This window comes from Engystomops pustulosus, chromosome 5, assembly GCF_040894005.1.
Source record: "Engystomops pustulosus chromosome 5, aEngPut4.maternal, whole genome shotgun sequence".
Lineage (NCBI taxonomy): Eukaryota > Metazoa > Chordata > Amphibia > Anura > Leptodactylidae > Engystomops > Engystomops pustulosus.
The window spans coordinates 168,189,677-168,200,229 of NC_092415.1; the positions used below are offsets into that span (position 1 = coordinate 168,189,677).

The 10,553-nt window shown below is 40.0% G+C and overlaps 1 long non-coding RNA gene across 1 annotated transcript; it reads right to left on the minus strand.

Moving 5' to 3' along the window:
- Positions 1 to 571: 571 nt before the first annotated feature.
- LOC140134234 (uncharacterized) lies at positions 572 to 9,994 on the minus strand. The gene is made up of 5 exons (XR_011856142.1): positions 9,867 to 9,994; positions 4,886 to 4,943; positions 3,459 to 3,557; positions 3,185 to 3,296; positions 572 to 783 (listed from the first exon to the last, which is right to left on the minus strand). It is a non-coding gene; the product is annotated as an uncharacterized lncRNA (long non-coding RNA).
- Positions 9,995 to 10,553: the final 559 nt, after the last annotated feature.

Sequence of the window (10,553 nt, forward strand, 5' to 3'; positions counted from 1 at the left end):
AAATGGACATCATGTGAGTTAAACATGAGTGTCCCAGCAAAGGGTCTGAATACTTATAACTATCTGATATTTCAGTTTTTCTTTTTTTCTTGTTGAATAAATTAGCAAAAATATCTCTGTTTGTGTCGAGAAAGGGTACAGAATGTACATTAATTAGCAAAAAAAAGAACGTTTTGGATTTTACCAATTGGCTGCTTTAAAACAAAGAGTAAAAAATTTAAAGGGGTCTGAATACTTTCCATACTCATTGTATATGAGTATACACACAGAATCCTGACTTAGGTCAGGAGGCTAAATCTTGCAGATGCAAGTTGATTGTGGAGCTGGCGTCCGCCAAGATGTCATTATTCATCAAAAATGGTAAAAGAACAGAAGAAACATTACAGAGAACATTTCTTAATGTCCTAATACATTGGGCAAAATGACAAATTCCAGTCGCTCTTAGCATTAAAATTATTATGCTGATTATTATTAATGTAATTACGTAGATAAAACAATCACAATACTGAGGTGAAAACTTTAATGATAACTTTAAACAAAGTGAAATCCATAGAGTTACAATATCTGTAATCCAATCAATCATCAGACAACGGCCATCAGTCCTGTCTTCTCCATAAATATCTTCTAAACGTCTTCTCCTACATCACTTATATTGGAAAAACAATAGGATAAGAAGGTTTCCCTTGACAGGTGAAATTCAAGGACCATAAGACATTAAATTGTCAGTGGAGAAAACTATCTGGCCTATGAGCTGACATTTTGGGGGGATTTTCATATTCGTCTCTGCAAAGGAAGCAGAAAACATTAGGCACCTAGTAAAAGTAACTATATAATCTTGCTATCTTGTATCTAATCATTATTAATTGTCCTTATCGGTGGACATTAATTTCCCCATTGCAGAAACATGCTTCATGCATTTGGGCATATCCTAATACATCAAGCAGGACAGGTGATATAATTCAGATGGTCACAGCGGGATAGAAGACAGCCACCCACATACAAGCCGTCTGTCACTATTAGTCACTCTTCAATAAAAGTACTGTGCTCTTACTTCAACACTTAATGCAAAAGAAAACATTTTACATCCGTCAAATCACCGCTGGTCACTTCACACAAACCAATGGCTTTCCCTGCAGAATATCATTCCTCCGCTCAATGTACTGGAAAAAAATGGTTGACTCAAATAAAACTACGAACAGACATACTCATAATGTGTACGAATAGGTTCAACACAACACATTTTAATGTCTATAGGATAATGATGTAACATGTTTCTTATGGAAATAATACCATATACAGTACCATATAAAAATCATTGCTATACAATGGCCACACAGTACAATCATACACGTGTGCCATAAAGTCACTTACAGTGACTGAATAATACCGCAATACAATAACTATATAATACATTTATATGCTAAGTATCCCATACATTAACAGACTACAAAAAAATATTATCACCATGGGTCCGGGCTGTATGAATATTATAGCCCCTACAAGTCTGGAATTCACTTCGTACATATGGTACTAGAATAATGATTCTTGGGGAATAGAGAATGTATTCCTTCTGTCTGCTTTCATCCTGTGGCTTCAGGACTGTTGGAGGATCTTCAAAGGTCCTGAAATGGCTCTTGTGAACATATGTATGGGAATTTCCTTCTTGGTATAAAATTTGGTGGGTGGTTTGGGTGACCATGGGTGACCATTGAAGGCCTGGGCCCTGGTCTACTGCCCAAACCACCTATATTATAATCCACTGCTGCTTACCACCATATATTGATCAAATAATAGAATAGGTACGGTGGCTGAGTGGGTATCACTTCTGCCTTGCAGCGCTGGAGTCCTGAGTTCTAGTCCCACCCAGGTCAACATCTGCAAAGAGTTTGTATGTTCTCTTCGTGTTTGCGTGGGTTTCCTCTGAGTCCTCCGGTTTCCTCCCACACTCCAAAACATACTGGTAGGTTGTTTAGATTGTGAGCCCCATGGGGACAGGGACCAATTTGGCATGCATTGTGCAGCGCTGCGTAATCTGTAGGCGCTATATAAACAAAGAATTATTATTATTGATAATACTACCATGAAGTGAACAAGATTATTCAACCTTAAAGGGGACAATAAGAGTCATAGGCTTGTGTAAGCCCAGACTCTGAATATACTATCTGTCAGTACCTGTCCAGCAAACCGCGCAACCACAACCAGGCTTGGCACTAGCTGTCAGACTAGGTAGGTGGTGGCGAACTCACCCGGTGATGTCCCTGCGGGCTAAGCCCCTGCCTAAAGCAGATAAACCGCCCTGGAAAGGGTGAACCCACTATAAGGAACCTAACTGATGGTCCCTGAGTGACCCTACAAGATGACGGGAAAACCTACTTCGTCTGGCAGCTGCTGGATGGTGGAACGGACAGTTAACCGGAATACAGATATAGGACAGTGTTCACACTGGTAACAGAAACTGACACAAGACAGACAGGAAGGTGGGGGTCACACTAGGAGATAAACAATACTGAGGGACAAACAACAGATACAGACAGACAAGCGGAGTCAAACAAACCAGGTCAAAACCAAGATGGCGGTAAAGGTACAGAATCATATAGCAAACAGAATGGTCAGTAGGCAAAGCAGAAGTCAATACACAGAGAAGCAAGAAACGCAATGACAAGAGCACTAGATACACAGATAGACTGCAATAACCAGCACCAAATGAAGGGGCAGGGCAGAATATAAGGCAGTAATGGACACTGCCTCCAGCTCTGACTGGCTCAGCCATCCATCACTCAAACCGCAGCTGCAGGCAAAACGAGTACAAAGACACACCCAGCTTTCCCAGGATCAGAAATGCAGCTGTCAATCACAGACAGCACTGGGTGTGGATTTCCAGCAAGAAGCCTGAAACCTGATCCCATCAGTACAATTTGCGAGTTCTGACACTATCGATCAAGCTCTTAGACCCCATAAATAACAATTATTTCAACCAACTTACTATAATTCCACTCTATGAGGCCCAAACAAATAAAGAAAACATTTTTTTTACTGAAGATTTGGTCACCATTTTATACTTTATTTCCCACCAGATTATTTGCCCTTTATAGCAAAACAACTCCACCTCCTTGACACATTATGCCATTCCTTTGCCGAGGACCCATATTAACTTCCTTTCATGCAAATATAACGATCCACTTACTTTCTCTTGTAATTCTGGCAATTGGACAGCAGCCAATCAATGATTAGCTTTAGGCCACTCCCTTCTTCTTGATGCATCCTGTGACTGGGCGATCCATATGATCATAGGTCCCCTAACAGAGTAGGTATAATTAAAGGCACTTGTTATAATGAGATCGCAGGGACTCAAGGCATTCAAGACCCCAATAAATTCTAAAATACAGAATAAATGTAAAACATATTGTTTATTTCAGTGTAAAAAATGATCATTTCAAGTCTTATACAGTTACTTCTACCTTTCTCTCCTGGCCAGACTAAAGCTCATAGTTGGACGTGAGGACTTCAATATAAACATTCAGATCTTGATAAATGGAGATGTCAGCCAGCCCGCTGAGCTGTGGATGATTATTAAAGACAGTAAAAATGCTTATGTTGTAAAAGTTTTACAAGTCCCTGAGTAAAGTACTAAACATTAGACTCACAGATTAAAAGGAAAATGTATCTGAAAATCTTCTACTAAAATGTCAAAGTGATATGTCAAAAAGGCAAGGAAAATCTGTGAATCGGGGCCCCATGAGTCCACAATTGTAAGGGCTACAGAACTTTATATGGTTGTCAACCACCAGTATTATAATATTTTCTTCGTTTTTTATGACCAGGTATCAATCGCTTACATAATGAAAATGGCAATTCCTGCTCTTCCTCTACTACAGGTATGAAGTACCAGTCTCAGGTCGGTCCAACGCTTGTACATATATAAGGTGGCTCCTCTCTCGACAAGCAAGAGAAAGTAGCCTGAGGCCATACGAGGGATGGAAAGTGCAGTGACTAGGCCTCTGGGTCCCATGATAACAGTTCCCAAATAATAAGGGTTTATTTTTATATTTTTTTTATCTTGGACTCATTTCTTTGAAATATGGCTCTGACACATTCCAACATGATTGAAGGTTTCTGGAACACTAAATAAATGATTCTACTGTGTAGATCACCAAACTGGATGGTCGATAAAAATAAAGATTTATTATTATTATACTATTTCCTTCTTACACAATAATGAAATATCCACAAGGAAAACTGGGGTCCTTGGACACAGATTGCCAATTATATTATCACTGTATAATGTAAAGAACTCTATGGTCTATGTATGTTATGTAACCATATTTATAAATCCACTGTTAGACTACACCTTGAAGATGATATTACATTTGGGATTTGATATTTTAAAAATAATATACTATGTAGGAAGAAAGACCTATCTTATAATGAGAGTCTGGAAAATTGGGCTTTTTCACCTTGAAATAAAGAAACCTTAAAGGGGTTTTCCAAGGCCTTAAGAAAATGATAAGTGGACAGGAGGGAGCTGCTCAAAAAAACCATTTACTTACTTTTGCGGTTCCTCTGTTTTGATTCCATGGGAATGGAACCTGTGCCGTGAACGGCTTCCGGCTTGCCACTCCCACCCATCCCAATATCTCAGTGCTGTATCATGCGCTGAGATATGGGGACAGGTGGGTGTGGCTGACCACCTTTGCTGTCCAGAAGCATAACTCAACAGTTTATTTACAAGGGCACAGACCCGCAAGGGGAACCAGGAGGGACAGCCGAGGTAAATACACTTTTTTTTAAGCAGCCCCATTCCAGCCACTTATGATTTTTTGTGCATTTACTGTCTCAATGATAATCCCTGAATGTTCATCAAATGATACTTACTCCTGATACTTACTTTTGTGCTGTGTGCAGACCCGCTGTGATTCTTTGTTTGCATATTTGAACCCCTCTTCCTGTGTCAGTGAAAAGAGAGACACAATGAGTGACACCATGAGGATGGCCTAGATCAGCGAGAGAGAGGAAAATGTGTATAAATGCAGAGGGAGCATGGTGAAAACATGGAAAGGATCAAGATATCAAATGAAGTAAAGTCACAGGTACATATACATATATATATGCAGAGACATGTCAAATGGAAGTGATTTATTGGAAAGTGGGCAACCCCTTTAAGGGCTGTGGGTCTACATATACAAATAAATGCAAAAATTGGGTGGACTGGGTGTGCTGAGCGGTTGGGAATAGGAATTAGCATGAGGATGCCATTTTGCATATGTGGGCGGAGCATAAGGGGTAATTTGCAAGGTTCCCTGGCATAAGTGCACCCTGTGATTGGACTGTGGTGCGCACGGGGGGGGGCTTTTCATGACAGATTTGTTCATCTCTAGTGAAATCATACACCATGCCAGCTCATGACCTTATTCTTCTGAAGCCCCTCTGCTGGTTACCTCCTTCCCACATGGGGCAGGACTTGCCAGTAAAAACAACTCATGTGATCAAGTATAAGAATATTTGACATCATAGGAGCCTCGACCTTGTTTTTGTTAAGGGGCAGAAGAACACAGCACAGCCAAATATTTAAATATACTCCTATGAACATATACTTTGTTTCTATTTTTTTTTTTTTGTAGATAACCAATTGAAGTTGTCACTCTGTTGGGGCTCCTACTGTTTAAAACCAGCATTCCCCTGGTGGCTCCTTTATGAGAGGTGTGGTCTCATTGGAGAAATAAAACTAATATTGTTAACCATTGGAAAACATCTGTCTATTTGAGAAAATAAGACCATTGGTGGACCAAGGCAGTTTGACTAAAACATATGGAGTCTTTTTGAAAAGACTAGTGTTTGACCATCTTGGCTTCTGTTTACATAGAGGAAATTCCTCTCTTCATGGGCCGCTCTTATTTTGGCAGCTAGATAATTCATGCCCTGAATGCTTAACCTATCTTGAGTTCCAACTGATTTGCCTAAGTGCTAAATGATAATCCAGACTTTTACAAGTCATCTCTCCTCGACCTATGGCCAGAAAGGTCTGGCTCTCTGAATGTATTGTATTTTTATTTTATTCTCAAGAGTTTGCGATTTATTACCTGCCACTCATACAAAGGCTGAACTCTTCTTCGAGGGAAATGCTTCCAGGGGATAAAAACAATTACTGGTTGGCTGGAATGTTGTCAGGAGATTTTACAAGACGTTATCTTTAAGTCTAGGAGAATGTTTAGGTTAAGTGCCACCACGTTACAGATTTCTTGTCGGGTCCTTGATAAAGACCTAGGCAGACAGTTTTTCCTAAATGGCCGAGGTTTGAATAAAAGTTTCTTTATCAACGCTACACAAATAATCTCTTTGTTAGATGAATTCATTGTATACAGTACATAGTAATGACCGCCACTTAAGTTCATTGAAATAACTAATGTTTTTCTTGTATTTAGTTGTAAGAAAAGTAATCTATTAATATTTTCCAGCTTTATATTTCACTCGTAATATTCGGTACATTTTCTGTATTTAATGGACATTTAGTATATGAGAACACAAAGCAAAGCAACTAGAAAAGAAAGTACCGTAATATGTAAGCATTTTCCTTATTAATCATTTACATTATAAGTATTTTAGTTCCTTCCAACAATTTTTTCCATTTTAAATACACACTTTGATTTTTAGTTTAAACAAATAGTTGAACAAATGTTGTGTATTTTGTACCCTCTTTGTTGTAAAAGTATTTTCATATATTTTTTAGTTTTGTATATTTTGTACCCTTTGTGTTATAACAGTATTTTCTTACTTTTTCTGTAAAAACGGTATATAGGTAGAATGCTGCATGAACAACCCGCCAACCCCTATCCCCATTGCGTCTACTTTTGGAGAGAATGCAACTTGAGTTGGGAAAGTGACAAACGGTCCTAACTCCTGGCCATGAGTCAGGAATTGTGACTTTTTTAATGTCTTGTGCATCAAAAATTGTCGGACAAGGCATAATAAATGTCCTCCTTATGTTCACTTCTAGTAGCTCCCGTAAATTAGATTTTTCTAGAAACACAGACAGAAGCTCAATGAGATTACAAAAAAATTATGCAGAGGAGCAAAAACATAGTCACGGCAGTTAGGTCTCCACCCAGCGGCTAAAAGTAACTGCAAATTACAGATAGAAGCTACAGAGGTGAAAGTATAGAAAATGCAGAATACAAGTTACATACTGAGCAAAAAGATAACAGTGTTATTTCTCATGTATGCACATTCCACTTTCAAAGTTTGTTGCAAGGTAAAGTACACCTAAAACTATACATTGTAGAGCTGTGTTTCCCTAGAGGGGTGGTCTGGGAAAATGTTTACTAATAAAGCAGCTTGCTGCTACATAAACATGTTGCTTAGAGCAGTGATTTTCAACCTGTGTGCCGCGGCACACTAGTGTGCCGCAACACAAGGTTGAGTGTGCCGCTGGGAAAGTTCCCCGAACTACGCTGCCCCTGTGTAGAGCTGCCCCGTATTTCTGTGCCCATACTTACCTCCAAGCCCCGCGTCGGTGATCCGCCCATCTTCTGTAGCTCCTGCACCGCGCGGCCCATGTCACGTGACTGACGCGACCTGACGTCAGGTCGCGTAAGTCATGTGACCAGAGGCGCACGGTGCAGGAGCTACAGAAGGTGGGCGGATCGCCATTAGGAGTGAAGGTACGTGGAAGAAGACATCAAGGGTAAGTATATAGGGTTATTATTTGTATAGGGAAGGCAGCTAGGGTCTTTTTTTTTATTAGTAAAGGTAGGCTGGGGCTTTTTATTTAGAAAAGGGAGGCCTCTGGGGCCTTTTAATTAGTAAAGGGGGGCTCTAGGACCTTTTAATTAGTAAAGGGGGGGCTCTAGGGCCTTTTAACTAGTAAAGAGAGGCCGCTACGGGCTCTTAATTTGTAAAGGGAGGCCTCTAGGGGCTCTTTATTAGTAAAGGGAGGCCGCTAGGGTCTTTTAATTAGTAAAGGGAGGCCGCTAGAGGTTTTTATTAGTAAAGGGAGGCAGCTAGGGCCTTTTTATTAGTAAAGGGGGGCCGCTAGGGGCTTTTTATTAGTAAAGGGAGGCAGCTAGGGCCTTTTTATTAGTAAAGGGAGGCCGCTAGGGCCTTTTTATTAGTAAAGGGAGGCCGCTAGGGCCTTTTTATTAGTAAAGGCAGGCCGCTAGGGGCTTTTTATTAGTAAAGGGAGGCCGCTAGGGGCTTTTTATTAGTAAAGTGAGGCAGCTAGGGACTTTTTATTAGTAAAGGGAGGTCGCTAGGGTCTCTTAATTAGTAAAGGGAGGCCGCTAGGGTCTCTTAATTAGTAAAGGGAGGCCGCTAGGGGCTCTTAATTAGTAAAGGGAGGCCGCTAGGGTCTTTTAATTAGTAAAGGGAGGCCGCTCGGGTCTTTTAATTAGTAAAGGGAGGCCGCTAGAGGTTTTTATTAGTAAAGGGAGGCCGCTAGGGGTTTTTTATTAGTAAAGGGAGGCCTTTTATGACTGTTTTAGTGTAATTTTGTGCTATTTTAGTTGGTGGTGTGCCCCAGGATTTTCTAAGTATAAAAAGTGTGCCGCAGCTCAAAAAAGGTTTAAAATCACTGGCTTAAGAGTGTTTATTTGGCGTCTTTGTCATTGGTGTTTTAACCCAAACACTGGACAAGCCCTTTAATTTTCATAAAGACATAAATGATTGTCCATGTTCTTGCTTTTTCTCTGGAATGATCTTCCCAGGACTATCTCACTAATACCCAACCTCCTAAGTTTCAAGCATGCTCTTAAAACCTATCTCGATTTGCCATGCTTTGTGCAACGCTGCGTAATCTGTGTGCGCAATATAAATAAAGAATTATTATTATCTCTATAGAAAAGCCGCACTCACACTCTAACCCATCCTGTGTCCTCCTCCTGTCTGTTATCCGGCAACACCAGGTACCAAGCTCCAGGCTTCTCTGCAGTCCCATTTACCTTGGACTCTGTATATAAGATGGCGGCTGATGGCTGGTTCAAGCAGCAGCATTTTTATTTATTAAATTCTTTTTTTCTGTTCTCTTATTTAATGGCTGGACCATTATACAAGCTCTTATACCTCATGTCACCCCCTCATCCTCCCAGACTGTAAGCTCTTGTGTCCCCCCCTCATCCTCATAGACTGTAAGCTCTTGTGTCACCTCCTCATCCTCACAGAATGTAAGCTTTTGCATCACCCTTTCATCCTCATAGACTGTAAGCTCTTGTGTCACCCCCCTCATCCTCATAGACTGTAACCTCTTGTGTCACCCCCTCATCCTCACAGACTGTAAGCTCCTGTGTCACCCCCTCATCCTCATAGACTGTAAACTCTTGTGTCACCCCCTCATCCTCATAGTCTGTAAGCTCTTGTGTCATCCCCTCATCCTCCTAGACTTTAAGCTGTAATGTAATATTATATTTCTATATGTGTTCTATATTTGTAAAGCTCTATGGAATATGATGGCGCAATATAAAAAAAGATTATTATTATTATTATATATGGGGACCAGAATCCACAATATTTGGCACAGATTGCATATGTGCAAGTAACACTTTAAATTTGCATCAGAAGTAGAGTGTCCTCCTGCTGTGATAAGCCTTTAATTTCCCTGCAGTGCCCCCACAGGAAGAATGTACCATTACACGGTATAAAAGAAAAGTGATCATCTGGATCATCACACCTTATAGCCAATCTTTATTGTCGCTGATACATGAGTATCCGGAAAAGAGCAATCCACCTTTATTAGTCCCCAAATCCCCAGAAGGTTATGGGTTTTCTAAATTAGACAACATTTAATGATGAAAAGCAATTACACAAGAAAAGTATCATTCTCAACTAAGTTCAACTAAGTAGAAAAATAATTGAAAATATAGCTTTCTCTAATAACTGACCTTACCGTGGCTGAAATATTCCCTCTTCTCCGTAAAGTACTATCTTCTCTTGTTTTCATAGTTTATCTCAATTCTGTCAAACTGGGAAGAAATGATATTGAAGAAGCCTTTTCCCTCCTACACATATATCTTCTTATTTCTCAGGAGTAACTTAAATCATGTCTCCTAGATCACTGTTCACTAAGACTTTTATTTGAACTTGTGTAAACTGAGTCTCACATAAATCACAGGCCTCAGGAAAATTCCTTCATTTACTGTTCCAGGAACCCAGGGGCTGCCAAGAATTCCAGTGCTCACATAACAGAAGTAGTTTGTAAAATAAAGATTTCACCATTGTTTTTGTAAATCCTGATAATGAGCATATGACAGTAGCGAAAACTAGTGAAACGCGTGACCTACGATCGGAATCCTCTGTAATACATAGCGGCTTTTGTGGACTAAAAGTCTTTTTGTCTCTTCCTTTAATGTACTTAGTAGTAATGTGTTTATTAAGGGGATCAGTCATGCCCCACAAATCCACAAAACAAGAAGACAATATAATGAAAAACCTTCTGTTATACCAGATCTCCTGCACCAGTCATGAATACATTCCTTAGTCTGGGATTTCGGACCATCACTTTTTCTGTTTTGCACTATGACTATATCCAATTCCAGAAAGGCTGCGGCTGCTTTGTTTTTAATTTTCAC